Raw genomic sequence first — 22,327 nt, 5'->3', positions numbered from 1 at the left:
AAACAAAAGCAAAAATGAACTACTGGGACCTCATCAAAATAAAAAGCTTCTGCACAGCAAAGAAAACAATCAGCAAAACTAAAAGGCAAATGACAGAATGGAAGAAGATATTTGCAAATGACATATCAGATAAAGGGTTAGTATCCAAAATCTATAAAGAACTTATCAAATTCAACACCCAAAAAACAAATAATCCTGTGAAGAAATGGGCAAAAGACATGAACAGACACTTCTCCAAAGAAGACATCCAGATGGCCAACTGACACATGAAAAAATGCTCAACATCACTCATCATCAGGGAAATACAAATCAAAACCACAATGAGATACCACCTTACACCTGTCAGAATGGCTAACATTAACAACTCAGGCAACAACAGATGTCAGCAAGGATGCGGAGAAAGAGGATCTCTTTTGCATTGTTGGTGGGAATGCAAGCTGGTGCAGCCACTCTGGAAAACAGTATAGACGTTCCTCAAAAAACTAAAAATAGAACTACCCTATGGCCCAGCAATTGCACTACTAGGTATTTATCCAAGGGATACAGGCATGCTGTTTTGAAGGGACACATGCACCCCCATGTTTATAGCAGCACTATCAACAATAGCCAAAGTATGCAAAGAGCCCAAATGTCCATTGATGGATGAATGGATAAAGAAGATGGGGTATAGATATACAATGAAGTATTGCTCGGCAATCAAAAAGAATGAAATCTTGCCATTTGCAACTATGTGGATGGAACTAGAGGATATTATGCTAAGCGAAATTAGTCAGAGAAAGACAAATATCATATGACTTCACTCATGAGGACTTTAAGGCAGAACAAATGAACATAAGGGAAGGGAAGCAAAAATAATAAAAAACAGGGAGGGGGACAAAACATAAGAGACTTAAATATGGAGAACAAACAGAGGGTTACTGGAGGGGTTGTGGGAGGGGGGCTGGGCTAAATGGGTACGTGGCATTAAGGAATCTACTCCTGAAATCATTGTGGCACTATACGCTAACTAATTTGGATGTAAATTAAAAAAAATAAAATAAATACATTAAAAAAAAGAAAGATTATTTAAACAAAATAAACAAGGAAACAATGGCTTTGAATGGCACATTAGACCAGGTAGACATATCATATTCAGAACATTGCATCCTAAAACAGCAGAATACATATTATTTTCAAATGTATATGGAATATTTTCCAGAATATCACATATTAGGTCACAAAACATGCCTCAACAAATAGATTGAAATTATACCATGCACATTTTCTGATCAAAATGCTATGAAACTAGAAGTTAACCATAAGCAAAAGTTTGGAAAGACACAAACATATGAAGGTTAAACAGAATGCTACTAAACAATGAATGGGTCAGCTAGGAAACCAAGAAGAAATAAAATACATGGAAACAAATGAGAATTATAACACGAAGGTCCAAAAGTTTTGAAATGCAGAAAAAGTGGTCCTAAGAGGGAAGTATATAATATAAGCCTACCTCAAGAAACAAGAAAAACTCAAATAAACAACCTAACCTTACACTTAAAGAAGCTAGAAAAAGAACAACAAATGAAGCCTAAAACCAGCAGAAGGAAGGAAATACAAAGATTAGAATAAAAACAAATGATACAGAAACTAAAAATAAAACAATAGAACAGACCAATGAAACTAGGAGCTGGTTCTCTGAAAAGATTTTAAAAAAGTTGATAAACCTGTAGCCAGACTTATCAAAAAGAAAAGAGACAGAATCCAAATAAATAAAATCACAAATGAGAGAAAAGAATAACAACCACAGGGGTGCCTGTTGGCTCAGTTGTTTAAGCATATGACTCTTGATTTTGGCTCAAGTCACGATCTCACGGTTCATGGGATAAAAGCCCACATCAGTCTCTGTGCTTTCAGCAGGGCCTGCTTGAGATTCTCTCTCTCTCTCTGCCTCTTCACATGAGCTCATGTTCTCTCTCTCTCTTTCAAAATAAATAAATAAACATTTAAAAAAACAACACCACAGAAATGCAAACAATTATAAGAGAATATTATGAAAAGCTATATGCCAACAAGTTGGACAACCTGGAAGAAATAAATAAATTCCTAGAAACATACAAATACCAAAACTGAAACAGGAAGAAATAGAAGACTTGAACAGACTGATTACAGTTATAATTACAGATTGCAATTATACTGAATCAGTAATCAAAAAACAAACAAACAAAAAACCTCACAACAAACAAAAGTCCGGGACCAGATGGCTTCACAGGGAAATTATACCAAACATTTAAAGAAGAGTTAATACCTATTTTTTTCCAAACTATTCTGAAAAAATACATAAGGAAAGAAAACTTCCAACGTAATTCTGTGAGGCCAGCCAGGATTACCCTGGTACCAAAACCAGACAAAGACTCCACTAAATAAAGAGAACTACAGGCCAATGTCCCAGATGAAGATGGATACAAATATTCTCAATACTAGCAGACAAAATCCAATAACACATTTAAAAAAATCATTCACCATGATCAAGTGGAATTTATTCCTGAGTGGCCAGGGTGGTTCCATATTCACAAATCAATCAATATTATACACCACATTAATAAAAGAAAAAATAAGAACCATATGATCATTTTAACAGATGTAGAAAAAGTATTTGAAAAGTACAACATCCATTCATGATAAAAGTCCTCAACAAATTATGTTTAGAAGGAACATGCCTCAACATAATTAAGACCATCTATGAAAAATCCACAACTCATATCATCCTCAATGGGGAAAAACTGACAGCTTTTCCTCTACAGTCAGGAACCAGACTGGGATGTTCACTCTTACCACTGTCATTTAATAGTACTGGAAGTCCTAGCTTCAGACAACAAAAAGAAATAAAAGGCATACACGATGGAAAGGAAGAAGTAAAGCTTTCACTATTTGCATGTGATATGATATTCTATATAGAAAATCTGAAAGACTCCCCGCCCCCAAAACTGACAGAAATCTGTTGCATTTCTATCCACCAATAATGAGGTAGCAGAAAAATATTAAAAATCAATCCCATTTATAACTGCACCAAAAATAATAAGATACCTAGGAATAAATGTAACCAAAGAGGTGAAGGGCCTGTACTCTGAAAACTATAAAACACAATCTTAAGGACATTGAAGATTACACAAAGAAATAGAAAGATATTTCATGCTCATAGATTGGAAAAACAAATATTGTTAAAATGTCTATACTACCCAAAGCAATCTACAAATTTAATGCAATCCCTATCAAAATACCAACAGCAGTTTTCACAGAGCTAGAACAAACCTAAAATTTATGCGCAGCCACAGAAGACTCTAAATAGCCAAAGCAGGGGAGCCTGGGTGGCGCAGTCGGTTAAGCGTCCGACTTCAGCCAGGTCACGATCTCGCGGTCCGTGAGTTCGAGCCCCGCGTTGGGCTCTGGGCTGATGGCTCAGAGCCTGGAGCCTGTTTCCGATTCTGTGTCTCCCTCTCTCTCTGCCCCTCCCCCGTTCATGCTCTGTCTCTCTCTGTCCCAAAAATAAATAAACGTTGAAAAAAAAAATTAAAAAAAAAAAAATAAATAAATAAATAGCCAAAGCATTCTTATAAAAGACAAGCAACGCTGGAGGTTATCACAATTCTGGACTTCAAGTTTTATATTACAAAGCTGTAGTAATCAAAACAGTATGGTAGTGACACAAAAATAGGCACATAGATCAACAGAACACAATAGAAAACCCAGAAATGAACCCACAACTATATGGCCAATTAATCTTGACAAAGCATGAAAAAAAAAGTCTTTTCAAAAAATGGTGTTGGGGGGTGCCTGGGTGGCTCAGTCAGTTAAGCATCCGACTTTGGCTCAGGTCATGATCACGGTTTCTGAGTTCGAGCTCCACACCGGGCTCTGTACTGACAGCTTGGAGCCTAAAGCCTGCTTCGGATTCTGTGTCTCCTTCTCTCTGTTCCTCCCCCACTCACACTCTCTCTCTCTCTTTCTCAAAAATAAATAAAGTTTAAAAAAAATTTTTAAAAATGGTGCTGGGAAAACTGGACAGCTATAAGCAAAAGAATGAAATTGACCACTTTCTTACACCAAACACAAAAATAAGTTCAAAGTGGATTAAAGACCTAAATGTGAGACCTGAAACTATAAAAATTCCTACAGGAGGAACCTCTTTGACATTGGTCATAGCAACTTCTTTCTAGAATATGTCTTCTCAGGCAAGAGAAACAAAAGCAAAAATAAACTGCTGGGACTTCCTCAAAATAAGAAGCTTCTGCACAGTGAAGGAAGCAACTAACACAACTGAAAGGCAGCTTACAGAATGGGAGAAGATATTTGCAAATGACATATCTGTTAAGGATTGGTATCCAAAACCTATAAAGCACTTATAAAACTCAACACCCCAAAAATGAATAATCCAATTAAAAAATGGGCAGAAGATATGAATAGATATTTTCCAAAGAATACATACAAATGGTCAACAGATACACAAAGAGATCCTCCACATAACTGATCATCAGGGAAATACAAATCAAAACTCCAATGAGATTATCACCTCACACCTGTCAGAATGGCTAAACTTAACAACTCAGAAAACAACAGATACTGGTGAGAATGTAGAGAAAGGGGAACCCTCTTACACTGTTGGTGGGAATTCAAACAGGTGTAGCCACTCGGAAAACAGGATGGAGGTTCCTCAAAAAGTTAAAAATAGAATGACTCTAGGATCCAGCAATTGTACTACTAAGTATTTACCCAAAGGATACAAAAATACTGATTTGAAGGGGCATATGCACCCTGATGTTTATAGCAGCATTATCAACAATAGCCAAATTATGGAAACAGCCCAAGTGTCCACTGAATGATGAATGGATAAATGGATAAAGAAGATCTGATATATATCTCCACACAATACACATATATAATAGAATATCAACTCAGCCATAAAATAGAAAATAATCTTGCCATTTGCAGTGACATGGATAAAGTTAGAGAGTGTTATGCTATGTGAAGTAAATCAGAGAAAGACAAATACCATATAATTTCATTCATGTGTGGAATTTAAGAAACAAAACAAATGCGCATAGTGAGAAAGAGAGAGAGAGAGAGAGGGAGACCTATCAAGAAACAGATTCTTAACACTAGAGAATAAACTAATGGTTACCAAAGGGGAGGTGGGTGAGGGGATAAGGTTAAATTGGTGATGGGGATCAAGGACAGCACTTGTGATGAGCACTGGGTGATGTATGGAAATGCTGAATCACTACACTGTACACTTAAAATTAATATTGCACTGCATGTTAACTAACTGAAATTTAGGTAAAAACCTAAAAAATAGGAAGTGATTATAAATAAATTTAAGGAATATATTTCAGTTTTATCTAATGAAAGCAGCAAAACATTATTGAGAGAAATTAAAGACCTGCATTAATAAGAAATATATTCTTGAACTAGAAGACTCAATATTGTTAAGATGTCAATAATCACTAAATTTATGGGTAGATCCAGACAGAACACTCCCAGTTGAAAATACATCAGATTTTTCTTTAGAATTAATAAGCTGATTCTAAAAGCTATATGGAAATGCAAAGGATTACCAAAACAAATCTGAAAAAGAAAGACAGGATTATAAAATTTTTGTTACTTATTTTTTAATATAAAACCATAGCAATTATCGTAATGTAGAATTAGCCTAATGAAAGACCTAAAGATCAATGGAACCAAACAGAAAGTCCTAAAATTGACCTACACTAATTTAATTAACCTGTTGGTAATAAGGCTTACAAGCTAACTCAAAATGGAAAGACAGTATTTTCAATAAAGGTGCTGGAGCAATTGAATATTTGATTAGAAAAATGACACTTGATCATTACATCATGCAATACAGAGATAGTCATTTAAATATATTAACAATAAAAAAGTATATTCTCAAGGTATAAAATTTCTACAGGAAAACAACATATTTGCGACTTTGAAGTGGGCAAAGATTGAGTATAGTTGGCATGAAATGTTACATTAGTTTTAGGCATACAACATATTTAAATACTTAAAATTTTCAACAAGAAAAGCAGAATCAGACCTATAAATACAGGGAACAAACTGATGGTTGCCAAAAGAGAGGGAAGGGGGGATGGGCAAAATGGGGGAAGGGGAGTGGGACATACAGGTTTCCAGTTAGGGAATAAGTCACAGGAATAAAAGATACAGCATAGTGATATAGTCAATGGCATTGTAATAGCGTTGTATTGTGACAGATGGTAGCTACACTTGTGTTAAGCATAGAGTTGTTGAATAACTATGTTGTATACCTAAAACTAATCTAACATTTCATGCCAACTATACTCAAATAAACATTAAAAAATAAAATAAATAAATACTCAGGATTTTCAAAGATACGTTCCTTCTCCAACTTTGGGATAGTACTCCTTTTTTTTCTCTTGTGATAAATAAAATCGATTGTTCTATGTAAAATATAAATTGTATCCTTTGTTTTAATTAAGAAGTTTATATATATATAAAGTATATAGGTTTTTCTTTACAGAAAGCATTTTCTTTTAAAAATCATACATCTTAAAGCATAAAATTAATGTAAGTACATGGTGGAATAAATGAAACACAGGTATAAAATGCAAAATAAAATTATTTCTCCACGTATGTCAGTCTTCCTTCCCAGAATTAACCACTTTCATCTATTTCTGTTCTAGTATAACTATAGTATCAACTATAAGTCTAAATAATAAATGCCTACATTTATCTTCAGCTTGAAAACATTAGCATCTATTATTGCCTGTGTGAAAGCTGAAAAATTTACAGTACCTTCACGACCATATACATTCTCTCCCCCTCCTTCTCATGATTTTTACTTAAATTATTTTATCTATAAAGATATTAAAATATATTTAGAGGTTATTTTTATAAGTTCAATTCATATTTTAAAATATCTATTTCCAAATTATAAGGCTCAGATAAAAATTTTCAGTTTCCCCTACATAAGATGAACAATTACTTCCTCCCTCCTGCCAACTTTATCATATTATTATGTTTAAATCACTAAATCATGATACAATTCATGACTTAGTCTAAGAAACCTTCTAATGGATGTGTACTGAATTCTTTCAGAAGACAGCAATGGAAGAAATATTAGTTCTTTCTTGTCTAGAAGTAATTAAAATATATCAACATTAATAGAATTCTGAAATTGGTGGGAGAATATGAAAGTAAAACCATCTTCTGAAACCTAAAAGGAATAGCTCAGATTCTTATTGGTTACTAATGATATCAATACAAAATACCACATTAACTTCCATCAATCTTTGGCCCAATTCTTAACGTGTATAATTATCTAAGTATATTTTTATCCATCTCCTTTGGGGGTAAGATAGTAATTATTGTCAATAATTGTGTTGTGGGAATTTTGCCATTATGATACATTACCAGTGAGCATGGTAATAGGCATGGAAAAAACTTGTGGCTGATATAAATGTTTTGTGAACTATAAAATTGCAATCTACTCGTAAAATATTTCACAAATAGTTCTTTTTTTAATTTTTTTAATGTTAATTTATTTTTGAAAGAGAAAGACAGAATGTGAGTGGGGAGGGCAGAAGGGAGACACAGAATCCAAAGCAGGGTCCAGGCTCTGAACTGTCTGCTCAGAGCCTGAGGCAGGGCTCGAACTCACAAACCATTAGATCAGGACTTGAGCCAAAGTTGGATGCTTAACCAACTGAGCCACCCAGGTGCCCCTCAAAAGTATTTCTTACACCATATCTTTAATCTACTGTAGACCCCTTTACTACTCTAACTCTTAACTCCGAACTTTCAGCCTTCCATATCACTGGATACAAGAGATGGAAGAATTTTCCTAGGAGTGGACTGTGTTGCCCCCAGAACCTTTAGAGGCTACCACATGCTGCACTTCCTTCTTTGTGGTAGTGGAGGTTACATGAATCAATTTGACTTTCACTTTGGAAGGCATATCCCTGACCACTAGATCCCTACCCATTTCAGTGAAGTGGCAGTCTCTTTCTCTCCTGTGGAGTGCATGGATTGTATCAAGGCCTCCAGCATACTATATCCATACATCTTATTTATCCTGTCTACATAGCGTGATGTTGTCGATGTCGATCAGTGTAATGTTCATGGGTTGTTCAGACGGTCCAGATCTCTTTAGGCTATATCTTGAGCAGAGGGCAGCAGAGTTAACATTGCCCTGAGGCAAAGTATAGATGACTACTGCGGTCCTTCCAGCATGAATATAAACTGCATGTGATCCTTTTTCTAACCAGAACAGAAAAAGTGAATTTACCAAATAAATTACTATCTCCATGTAGCCATTCCCTTATTAATCTGTTCTAGCAAAAAATGACCATATCTGGCTGACTACCTATGCTGCAGGCCACAACTTAATTGAGCTTACAGGGGTGGACAGTCATTCTTCAGGAAGTGTTCATTTGGTTTCTTCAGGGTTGTACTGATAAATTAAAGGGACAAATGATAGGGAACACTAACTCTGCATCTTTTAGGTTTTTAATGACTACTAATCCTTACCAGCCCCCATGACATGCAATTTGGCATTTACTTCCTTAAAATATTTGGCATTTACTTCCTTAAAATGGCAGGGACTGTTTCAGAGGCTTCTTCTTGGCTCTTCCCACTATGATAGATTTTACTCTACAGCCTAAGGGTCTAATTCTAATTATACAAGCAAAGACTGAAGATACAACTGCTGGGTATCACTACTTTGAACCAATGGTCACACTGTAAGGTGGACTTTGGCTAGGATTCTTTATTCAGCTGACCTCAATAAACCTTAATTTTAAAATGGTTTGTATGATAATTCGTTGGTTATCTGAATACCAGTATCACCTCAGATCCTGTGTTCAAAAGTCTTCAATGTGTCTTGATATTATCTTTTACCACTTTTATAGTCTAGTATGCAGACATAATTTTGTAATAAGGTAAAATTGGTTTTATCATTATAGTATATACCCAATGTGGTATTGCAGTGTCCTTTTTCCTAGGATGTAGCCACTTCTTTGGTGATTTAAAAAATTGGCTTCTTTTTCTTTTTCAAAAGTTTATTTATTTATTTTGAGAGAGAGAGAGAGATTGCACAGGGGAGGGGCAAAGAGAGAGAGAGAATCCCAAGCAGGCTTCATGCTGTCAGCACAGAGCCTGGCGTGGGGCTTGATCCCACGAACCTTGAGATCATGACTTGAGGCGAGATCAAGAACCAGATGCTTAACCAACTCAGCCACCAAGGTGCCCCCCAAAATTGGCTTCTGTCTTAAGAACTGTGCAAAGGGTTGTGACTTTTTACTTGGGTGACAATTTTCATTATCCCATTATCCATTCTTGTTTTTCTAGTTGTATACATTAAGTAGCTCCTTTTTGCTTCCTGCCCATCTATTTTGTGTTAGGAGTGTCATGCCCTACAAGACATTCCCACCACTCCCACTGGACCATGTGCCCTTGGATACCCCTCCAACTTGCTGGTCATTATGATAATTGTGGCCTCTTAGAAGTTCATTATTTTTTTTTTAATTTTTTTTAATGTTTATTTATTTTTGAGACAGAGAGAGACAGAGCATGAACAGGGGAGGGGCAGAGAGAGAGGGAAACACAGAATCTGAAACAGGCTCCAGACTCTGAGCTGTCAGCACAGAGCCCAACGCGGGGCTCGAACTCATGTACTTGAGATCATGACCTGAGCCGAAGTCGGATGCTTAACCGACTGAGCCACCCAGGCGCCCCAAGTTCATTATTATTTTTGAAGTCTCATAATCTCTGTGGTTAAGGAGTACAATACTGTTAGAGCCTCTCCTACTATCTACCTTAGCCTACAGAGGAGAGCTTCTTGTGAACTTCTTATGCTGCTTCCCTTCTGAATAGCACAACTCTTATGACCTTAGTGGATTGTTTTCTGCATCCTCCTGTAAGAAACAATCCCTTGGTTGTTTTTTCTGGACTCATATTCCATTACATTCAATAAGGCCACTTCTCACAGACACTTTATACTTTCCATTACTACATTCCAGGAAACTCAGGCAATTTAACTTTTTTCACCAGTGGCTACAATTATCACCAGGTTTCTAAGAGCCACCTTCCCAGCAAATTTGCTCTATTTTCTGTAAATGGATATTAACCTCTGTGTCTTAAGAAAATACCCAAATCCAGTGAATCTTTGCTTATCCAGTATTATATTTCAACCTCCTTGATCAAGTGGCCTCCTCCAATTCCAGGGATAATGTCCCTCTTCCTGACAGTATATGGTAGTTCATTCTTACGGCTCTTTTAGTGTGTATCTTTTCTTCCCTTATCAAATGCAGCCAGTATATGCTTAGATTTAATCTTAATTATCACTGTGACATCCAAACGAGGAGACAGGAGAAACTTCTGAAGGGCATCTATTGCCTTATGAGGGTGAGGCTTTTTCAGCATTTTCTACTGTGGTGAAAATATTACATCTTACTAGGGAAGAGTGGGACACTTCAGCAAACTGTTGGTTAAGAGGGGTCTTAACCACATAAGAGACACATATAATTTGGGGCATCCATCTAGATGTCCCCAAGCCATGTTTGAGGGTTCCAGGTTTTCTCAATCAGGGCTCTGAACTTAATATAACACACTTGCTTTAATGAACACACTATCCTTCGATAAAGCAGTTCAGCATCTCTATAGCTCTTTGACTCTACCATATCCTCAGTCTAATGCTCAGCTGTTCTTCCACTGAATGATACAGTAATATGAGGGATTCTACTTAAGCTCCCCAAAACATTCTTTGGCTCTCACAGTTAGCCTTTCAGTCAAATGCTGTGCATGAAATGTACCTGAGCAACTGGCTAACTCATGACTCAAATGTATAAGGAGACTCAAAGAACCACAGTTAAATTCAATTTGTGTAATTTGTGTTTGTGTAAGTGTAATGTTATTTGGGTTATGAATCTAGAAATACAGATTGGAGTTTGAGTCTCATCTAATTGATTGCTACATCAAAAATGTCAATACTCCTAAGAGTAGCATAACAAATCCACATTTTCCAAAAAATGTCACCCCAATGCCCAGGATGAATCCAAATGAAATTCCAGGCAAACATGACCCACTAAGAAAAGACAATTAAGTCAAGATTATCTTCAAGGTTTACCCAGATGTGAAAATTAGTAGGCAAAAATTTAAAGTAGCTATTACAACTACAGCTGATAAAGTAAATTAAAGTATGCTATCAATGAATAAAAAGACAGAAAATTTCAGCAGAAAATATAAATTTAAAAAAGTGTAAAATCTAGAGCTAAATAATAAAATATCTTAAGCAAAAAGTATCTTCATGAGATTAGCAAGAAAAAAGATGACAAAAACAAATCAGTAAATTTGAGATCAGATTAACAGAATTTATTTTATCTGAAGAATATAGAGGAAAATATTAAAGGAAATATGGACAAAGCCTCTGGGACATGTGGAACATAAAAAGGTCTAATGTATGTATGACTACAGTCAAATAAGGAGGATAGAGAGAATAGGGAAGAATACATTTGAGGATATGAGGTCCAAAATTTGCCAAATTTGGTAAAAAATATAAGCTCACAAATTCAAAATTTTAGGGAAATATAAAGAAAATCATAAATAGGAGCATTATAATCAAACTAATGAAAACAAAAATTAGAAAATCTTGAAAACAGACCAATAGGACACAGTGCATGTTAGGCACAAACTATTTCATTGCTTACTCAGTTCTTATCAGGAACCATGAAAAGAAAATCTGTCAACATACACATATGCAGGTTTTTCAAGAATAAAGAAAATATAAAGACATTTTCAAATACAATAAAACTCAAAAATTCCACCTGTAACAAAAATGCATCAATGAATGAAATCAGATTCCAACAGAACACAGTGCTTTACAGCTGGAAAGAACAGATTTTGTTGCAGGTCTTACCAAATAAAAATAAATACAAGACAATTAAAAACAAACTACTAAATCAAAATCTTTCTGTACAGTAGCAGCTTTCACAAAGTAAAAGGAACCCAGTCCCACAAACTTGGACTTTCTGTAAGCATATGGCCAATTGTATTACCAGAGTCTCAGAGTCGTGCACTATCAAAATAAAAGTATCTTTGTCTTGGAGCAAGTCTGATGAAGGCACCAAAATCCTATCCTCTGTGTTCATGCAAATGATAGTCACAATGCTCTGATCATCCTTTCAAGATGACCTAAACCTGTTAAGAGTTAACACCCTAAAATATCTAAAGATCTAGAAGGGACTTGCAGCCTCATCTACAACATCAACTCTTAGTGTAAAATGTTAAAAATATATAGTGTAATCACTAGAATAATCACTAAAAATATAAAGGCAAACAGGAATATTTACAAATTTAATATATAAATTACAATGGAATTGTAAACAATACTCAATAATTAAAGAGAAGGCAAGATAGAAACAACAAAGGAAAAATTCAGGGGACCAACAGGAAACAAATAAGATGATAGATCCATTTTACATAACTATATATATATATATATATATATATATATATATATATAATTATATTAAATGTTAATGGCATAAATACTGTGGTTAAAGGACCACCAGAATGGTTAAAAAAGAATACTCAACTATGTGCTGTCTACAAGGATATACAATGAATATAGATATGTAGATTGGCTGAAAATAAATGCATGGAAAAAGATAAACCATGTAAACTATAAACATAAGAAGAGTAGAGTGATATATCTGTTATAAAATTACCAGTGAGTAAAGGGATATTTTGAAATGTTGATATCATCAATCTACTAGGAATATACATTTACATCTCGACTGTGTATACTTCATTAATCTTGACGATAGATGTATCAAAAACAATATTAAACAACAACAGTATTTCCAATTATTTAAAATATATCTTGGGGCGCCTGGGTGGCTCAGTCGGTTAAGCGTCCGACTTCGGCTCAGGTCACGATCTCACAGTCTGTGAGTCCGTGAGTTCGAGCCCTGCGTCGGGCTCTGAGCTGATGGCTCAGAGCCTGGAGCCTGCTTCCGATTCTGTGTCTCCCTCTCTCTCTGCCCCTCCCCCACTCATGCTCTGTCTCTCTCTGTCTCAAAAGTGGATAAACGTTAAAAAAATAATAAAATAAAATAAAATATATCTTACCATCTGGCTTATAAACAATTTTATACACATAGTATTAGGTTATTATCCCTGACTTATTTGATAGCATCTATTGTTATCCAGAGTTTATTCTTTTGTTTCACTTCCCATATTATATGGAAAATAATAGGGAATAAGCTCAAATAAATAAACAAATTGAAAGGCAACTGATTAGTTTATTTTAGTGAACTAATTGTTCAGTACAACTATTGGTACCAAAGCAGAAAAAGCATGAAAGGATTTTGAGATTTGTATATTTATTTTTTTTCTACTTAAAAAAAATTAGGTTCAGGTGTACAATTTAGTGATTCAACACTTCCATACAACACTTGGTGTACATCACTCCTCAATCCATATCACCTATTTAACACATCCCCGCACCCACCTCTCCTCTGGTAACTATTTGTTTGTTCTCTAGTGTTAAGAATCTGCTTCTTGGTGTGCCTCTCTTTTTCTTTTTTCCCCTATACTTGTTTTTAAATTCCACATGTGAGTGAAATTATATGGTATTTGTCTTTCTCTGACACTTATTTACTTAGCATAATTCTCTCTAGCTCCATTCATATCATAGCAAATGGCAAGATTACATTCTTTTTTATGGCGGAGTAATATTCCATTGTATATTTATTCTAAAGTGGCTTGCCAATTATAATTCACAATTTTAGCTGGTTTTCTGGGACTTTTACATATTAAAAGTGATACTTTTATGTATTTCTAGTATAATGATAATTACATATATTATTGCTCTTCTATATCAGTTTCTTTTCACATCTTATTTTAATACAGCTAATACAGCTAATAATTTACATGGAAGAAATAATAGATAACATAGGCTGAAATTATTGTTATATCTGTTGAGTCCCCCTGGTGTAGATCTACTTTTCTAACTTCAAATTTACAACGTTTGGCCAAAAAAAAAAAAAAAAAAAGTGACTGAACACTGGTGAAGATTTGACAATAGCCTCATCAGTAACTCTCCCCCATCCCTTTTTTTTATACATACTTTCATTTTTCTGATACTTAGTTGCAGCCTATCTAACTCAGATGTCAAACACTGCCAGATAATAGCCATTTTCACATTTTATTTTATTGATAACTTCTCTTGAGGATTAAGATTAAATAAAACCAATCTTACATTTAAGGTTTCTGAACTTAAAATTTTTTTAATGTTTATTTATTTTTGAGACAGACAGAGTGAGAGTGGGGGAGGGGTAAAGAGAAAGGGAGACAGAATCTGAAGCAGGCACTAGGCTCTGAGCTGTCAGCACAGAGCCTGATGCTGGATTCAAACTCAGGAACTGCGAGATCATGACCTCAGTCAAAGTCAGATGCTTAACTGACTGAGCTACCCAGGTGCCTCTAAGCTCGTGGATTTTAGATGTCTGGACACCTTTACCTAAAAATCTGATTAATATATAAATAGACAACATTATAGCTTCATGGTCAGTCTGGACAGAAAAACAAATATTTTTTTAATGTTTATTTTTGAGAGAGAGAGACAGAGCATGAATGGGGGCAGAGAGAGAGGGAGACACAAAATCCCAAGCAGGCTCCAATCTCTGAGCTGTCAGCAAGAGCCTGACAGGGGGCTGGAACCCACGAACCTATGAGATCATGACCTGAGTCAAAGTTGGGTGCTCAACTGACTGAGCCACCCAGGCATTCCCAAAATAATTCCTATTTATGGAAAGTCACTAACTGGCACACCATGATTGATACACTACTATAATTTATATTTATAATGACATGCATATCATCAAGAAGAGAGACTTGATGATTGATAATAGTTGAGGTAGTAATTTGTTCATTGCTTAATTGAGATTTTCCTTAAAATTTTTTTGAATAGTTGACACAAGCTCAGATACAGATTCTCTGGGAATGATATGAGCTTCAAAAACATATTTGCATTATTTTGGTGATGTAGTTTGTTTGTTTATTTTCATGTAGATCTTCCATTGTCAGGGAACAGTACTTTTCTTCTATTTGACAAATATCTCTTTCAGTTCCCCTCTCCATTAATATATATTTGGCTTTTAAAAAAATTGTCATAAGAGCTAGATATTTCCAGATAATAAGCAATAAAATATAAATCTGCCTTTATAACTTTTAGAAATTTTTTTTAACATTTATTCATTTTTGAGAGAGACAGAGTATGAGTGGGGGAGGAGCAGAGAGAGAGGGAGACCCAGAATCTGAAGCAGGCTCCAGGCTCTGAGCCGTCAGCACAGGGACTGATGTGGGGCTCGAACTCACAAAGTGTGAGATCATGACCTGAGCTGAAGCTGGATGCTTAACCAACTGAGCCACCCAGGCGCCCCTATAATTTTTCTTGATATATGACCTTAAACAACTTGTCTAAAAGCATTTTTCCAAAATTCCTCAACATGTTTGATTCAATCTATTTCTTTTTTTTTTTAATTTTTTAACATTTATTCATTTTTGAGAGACAGAGAGAGACAGAGCAATCTATTTCAAATCCCAATTACATATATTTGATATTGGCTTCTTAAAATTTTCTGGAATGTCTTTCTTTTCTTGACACAGTCTAAGTTTCGTTAGAAACATAAATGTTTCAGTGTTTTCTACTACTATATCTTATTTGTCTCTTCTTAATATTTATAATACTGTAAGTCTAGACCAAGCAGAAAAAGATTGATCTGTACTTGTTCTTGTATCCTTTGTTATTTTTGATGTATGTTTTTTTTAATTTTTTTTCCAATTAGATAAAACATCTTGAGGGCAAATCTTATGTCTTCTATCTCCTATATCATCAAAATATAAAGCTTAATATTTGTAATCTAGTATAAACCCAATGAACACCTACCTATATATTGATGTTACATTTAAAAATTGTAGTAGCAGTATCCTCAAAATTGAGATTTTGATGGCTCTTCTCTGTAGACATCCATACGATTATTTTTTCTCAGTAATCCAGTTGTTAAATGGCTGACTAAATAATTCCCTGCACTCTGTCCTCAATATTTTGGTGAGTGTAAAGGTGATAAGGTAATAAAATATCTGCAGTAGATTACTGTGTTAGATATTTTCTAATTCTCACTAAAGGACCACTGTCTACCATTCTTTATAATTTAATATGTTTCAGGAGGCTGACTTATTTGGGCTGCATCAATTAGGCTGCTTGTCCTCTAGTTTCTGTGTGGTTTTAGCTAGTGGGGGGCAACAGTATGATAAGAGAGGAGAAAGGAAAAGGTTGGAGTATATTTCCCCTAGTTTCTTTCATGATAGGCTTAAATTGGAAGTGGGTACTTTTCTCTCCCTAAGGTCACACAGTTACTTTTCAGGGTCAAATGGTCCTTTTAACTCAGCTTTAGCTCTCACTGCATTCTAGAAGCCTACCTACCCCTCCCTTAGTTTCTTCAAGACTACCTTTGGGTTGTTTACTTTTATATTTCCTCATAATTCTACTTTTATCTTTGTAAATAAAGTTGTCCCTTCATTAAATTGCCCTCAATTACGATGGTTGTGCTAGCTATTTTCTTTGGGAACCCTAAAGTATACAAAGGTTTCAAGTAAAGGATAAAAAGATGATTGTGGTCTACCTCTTCTATACTTAGTCTTGCCTAACTTTCTTTTTAGAGAAAACATTTGTACTTGATACCAATAAAATATTATTTATGGTAAGCTTTATAGTTGATGATGCTTTAATAAATATAGTCTAGGCAATGTCACCTCCAAGAGGGTGGGGAGATTCAGCTCAGGCTGACCTTCTGCAGAATTAAATGAATTAAAAAAACATATTGGCAAGGAAGTAATGACATTTACCAGCTTCTAAAATAGGCATTGTGTTCTCTGCTTTCTTAAGCCCATAGGACAGCTAACTGAAAAGATCTCAAAGTGACTTGACAAAATATTGGAAGCACCATATAAAAGAGTCTGGTTGACATCTTGTCGTGTTAACTTTATCTCTGCAAAGTCAGATGTTCTTATTCTCCTTTACTTGATGTAAGAAGATTAAGGTGCTGCATGACAGATGGTTTTAAAAAGTGAATACCATTCCATCTGGTCCCAAGTGGAAAAAGGAAAGTCACCCACAACTTTTCATCTAAAAATTGCAGTGAGAAGATTCTCAAAACTGAACTTTAACACTGCACAAAGGAATTCTGTAAGATTCTAGCAATGCTGGATTCCAGTTATTACCCCATTATGAACACTTGTGCCACCTGCCACCCTGGATAAGACCTAATTTTGACACAAAAACAGTTATACTTAGCAAGCTCCAAAACCATTTTATGGCAGTGAACTTGGCTCAAGTTTCAGTGACCTTTCTGGTCCTTTCCAATTTTGATAATTTCTTTCAGGTGAAGATTTTATCCATTAGTCTATTCTGTTATATAAATGATAGAAAATATTTAATGCATTCTTTCACTGAATATTTTCATTTATAGAAAGAGCCTATAACCAAAGAAACAAAGTTCTAATCATGGCATTTTAATTCCTAGCAATTAAGTTGAGGGTGGCATTACAGATCCAGAGGGCATTCTCAGTATTTTGACTTTTCTGAAACATAGAAAATTTCCTACTATACTGTTCTAGTGTTCAAAGCTTTAAAAACATTAGGTTGATTCAATTCTGTAACAGATGAAAATAAATTTAGTTAAATGTCACTGGTGTTTATATGATTTTGTATAAAGGAGAGACTGTTCTTTAATAATGGACAGCAGTTTTTTTTTCTTTTATGATAAAGGATAATCAGGTGAGATTGGAGATCATATGAAAAATTGGATGCAGTGTAGATATGATCATTACATAAGACGGGGAAAGTTTTTTCCGTGTCAGAACATTTCCACACTTCAGTTCAAAGTTTTATATAATCATGAAAGAGAAGGTAGGAGTATGAATCTAAGATTAATACGATAGATTTATAGTAATGTAGCACCATGTTTACAGTAATTAACAACTAATGATTAATAACCAACATTCATAACATAGTTTGAACTTCACAGTTACACTCATACTATGTATGTAATATATGTGTGAATAAATCTATGTGACATAATCTTTTACGACAATGGCAAATAACACTTCACTGAGGAATTAATAATGTATTATATTTTATTAACTACTCAGTTTATTCCTCTGCATCTTCTTTAATTAGGAAAGAAGAGAAAGAGTATGAGTTTCATATTATTTACCTATTTACCATTCTTATTTTGTTGAGTACATGATATTCTCTTGGAAAATGTGTATGAGATTTTTTTTTCCCCAAGACATTGTTTATATGTCTTAGAATATGATTATTTGTGATATTCAGCTATTGTTGTATTGTAAGATATCACAAGTTTTTTCAATGTTTATTTATTTTTGAAAGAGAGAGCAAGTAAGCAGGGAGGGGCAGAGAGAATCTGAAGCAGGCTCCAGGCTCCAACCTGTCAGTGCAGAGCCCAATGTGAACCTGAATCCATGAACTGCGAGGTCACGACCTGAGCCAAAGTCAGACGTTCAACCAACTGAGCCATCCAGGTGCTCCTAAGCTATCACAATTTTAAACAATTATTTAAATTGATTGAACTTTAACTTAACTTCTGGCTGGTGGTATTTGCATGCAATTTAGGGAACAAAATGTTTGTCACATGATTGGAAATATACTGTCATGGAAACACAAATTACTTTGCTATTTCTTCTTTTATTCCTTTTTCCTTTCCTTTGGAAATGTGTGGACTGCCAAGTATGTGCCAAGTACTGGGCTAACTATAGTATGTAAAATATTTTGGAAAAAGTCCTCTAGGATTCTTGCATTCAAAAGCTTATGTCCTTCTAATGCTAGGACAGAGAAATACGTATTAGTAGACAAATTTAAGTTTGTGATGTATACTAGTTAAAACAAACAACCAAACAAACAAAAAGTAGAAAACACATCATGACCAACTGGAGTTTAGCCCAAGAATGAAGAGATGGTTTATCACTTGAAAAGAAATCAACATAATTCACCATTGTAAGGAAGTAAAGCAGAAAAAACACAGACATATCAATTGTGTAAAATGCAGTTGAAAAAATTCAACGTAATTTATGTTAAAAACTCTGCCATATTGAAGTGGCTGTAAATGGCATCTACCTAACCCTAACATTATTCTTAATTGTGAATGTCATAATCATTTCCCCTAAAAACTGGGAACATTGCTCCTATTCAACATTGAACCAGAGTCCTGGCCAATGACCATTGTTGAAAAATAAAGTCAGGAATATTAGAAATAAAGTAAAACAAAAAAGAAAAAACAAAAAACTGTCCCTATTTGCAGACAAACGATTGTTCAAGTAAAAAAATCCCAAAAGATCTACAGGAAGTTTCTTCAAACCAGATGAGTTCAGAATGTTTCAGAGTACAAAGTTATCATGCAAAAATCAATTATATCTCTGTATATAATTTTGCAGCCACTGCTGGCCCAAATAACATATGCAGCCCTGCACCCCACTCCCCATCCTTACAAGCCCTCTTTCTTTTTACGTTGAAGAGATCTAACAAATCAAGTAATAAGCAAAACAAAAACAAACAAACAAACAAAATAGCAAAAAAAGCAAAGAAAATCAATTGGGAGCCAATTTATCTATCATACCATTTACTGTATCTCCAAAATATCAAAATACTAATGTATAAATCTAATAATACATGTTTTATTAGATGTTAAAATTAAAAAATGCAGATAAAAAGAATGGAAGATTTACTATTGAAGATATAGAAAGCTCATGAATTTAAAGAGCCAGCATAGTTCTGATGGCAATCCTCCAAGTTTATGTATAGATTTAATGCAATTCAAAGAATGTGGAAATGCAACCAAAATATCACCTCCAGGGCAAAACTTCAAAGCAAATAATTACACTGCAAGAATATTGCAATTGCAAGAATACTGTATTCTTGCACATGCCTGTGCATGATTTTTTATAAGTAGCTTTATTAATAATTGCCCTAACTCAAACAACTTAAATGCCCTTCAGTGGGTCAATGGATAAACAAAGCAACTCAATTTACCTTATTGAAATATATTACCATAGTACCAAATAAGTAGATAATACCCCAAAACTATTCCAGCAATATTTTTTTAAAGTATTTTTTTAATGTTTATTTATTTTTTTGGAGAGAGAGGGCAGGGGTGGGCAGAGAGAGAGGGGGACAGCGGATCCGAAGTGGGCTCTGTGCTGACAACAGCAAGCCCAATATGGGGCCCGAACTCATGAACCATGAGATCATGACTTAAGCCAGTCAGCTGCTCAACCGACTGAGCCACCCAGGTGCTCCATAGCAGTAATTTTTTTTTTGTATGTATGGAGAAGCTGTTCTAAAATTTATAAGAAAATGCAAACAACAACGAATTTGTAAGAAAATGGAAATTATAGTCAAAACGATTTTGATAATAAAAAATAAACTTAGAACTTACACTATATGATTTTAAGGATTACAATATAGCTACAATGATGAAGACTTTTGTGGTATTAGAACAAAGATAGACCCAGAGATTAATGAGAAAGAATTAATACTGCCACACAAATACCACCAATTGATTTTTGACAAATGTGCAAAGGAAATTCAATGGAGAAAGAACAGTGTCTTCAGCAAATAATGTTTGTTTGAAAAACTGGATGTAAACATGAAAATAAATCTCAACCTATTCTTTACACTTTTACAAAAAGTAATTCAAAATGGATCCTGTGTCTAAAGGTGTGGTATAAAATTATCAACTATTTAAAGAAATCACAGGAGCAAATCTCAGTGACTTTGCATTATGCAAAAAGTTCTTAAAAATGAGAACAAAAGCAAAATTCACAAAAAGGTTGGACTTTAACAAAACAATAAAAAAAATCCAACTTTAAAAATGGACAAAATATTTGAATAGCCATTTCACCCAAGATATGCAGATGACAAGTATGTTCTGGAAAGATGTTCACCATAATATTCCCAAGAAAATTTAAGTTGAAACCAAAAGGAGATAACAGCCATCACACATTTGTTAAAATGACTATAATGGGGGCACCTAGGTGACTCAGTCGGGTAAGCATCAAACCCTTGATTTTGGCTCAGTTCATGATCTCATGGTTCATGAGTTTGAGCCCCACAATGGGCTCTGTGCTGACAGTGCAGAGCCTGCTTGGGAATCTCTCTCTTTTTCTCTCTCTGCCCCTTCCCTGCTCTCTCTCTCCCTCTCTCAAAAACAAATGAATTTAAAAAAAATAAAAAGAATGGCTATAATGACAATACCAAGTGCTAGCAACAATGTAAGATAACTGGAACTCTCACGGTCTACCGGTGGGAATGCAAAAATGACACAGCTTCTTTGAAGAGTAGTTTGGTAATTTCTTGGCAAGCTAAACATAACATAATACTTAACAATCACATTCCTAGGTATCTTCCCTGGAGAAAAGGCAGCTTATATTCTTGCACATTCTTGTGCATGATTTTTTATAAGCGGCTTTATTAATAATTGCCCTAACTCAAACAACTTCAATGCCCTTCAATGGGTCAATGGCTAAAGAAACTATATAGCACACCCAGGAATAGGCTATTTATAGCCAAACAATATGGGTAAATCTCAAAGACATTATATTGAGTGAGAGGTAAGTCACAAAAGTATACACATTGTACAATACCATTTACATGCAATTTTTTTAAAAGGAAAAACTTGAGGGACAGAGAACATATCTGGCTGTTGGGTGTTGAGGTAAGAGGAGAGTTTGGCCATGTGGAGGGTGCATGAAAGAACTTGGGGGAATGATGGCATTGTTGTGTATCCTTATTGAGATGAGGGTTACGCGAATCTATAAATCTGTTAAAATTCATGAACTGTATACAAAAACATGTTACCTTACTTGTGTAAGCAAAATAAAGATCACAAAGAGCTACCCTATTATACTCTCACATGGGAAACAAATATTTAGACTTTTTAAATGTGGAATAATGTGAATTCTTATACATTGCCAACAAGAATGTCATTTGATATAAAAGTTTTTGAGAGCAATTTGGCAGTATCTCAGATTCATCAATTCCATTCCTGTGTATATACCTAGATAAATGCTCATATAGGTGTGCATGGTAACATGCACAGAAGTGTCCACACTAGTGTAATGTGCAGTAGTAACAACTGGAAATCACTTCCGTGTTAATTAGAAGTAAAATCAGTAAATAATTTTAGTAAAATCACGTAATGAAATGTTAGAACTGATAAAAATTTGCTAGTACCAA

The sequence above is a fragment of the Leopardus geoffroyi genome, chromosome A2, assembly GCF_018350155.1.
Source record: "Leopardus geoffroyi isolate Oge1 chromosome A2, O.geoffroyi_Oge1_pat1.0, whole genome shotgun sequence".
Lineage (NCBI taxonomy): Eukaryota > Metazoa > Chordata > Mammalia > Carnivora > Felidae > Leopardus > Leopardus geoffroyi.
The sequence above is the reverse complement of the archived record's forward strand: the minus strand, read 5'-3'. Positions refer to the sequence as shown.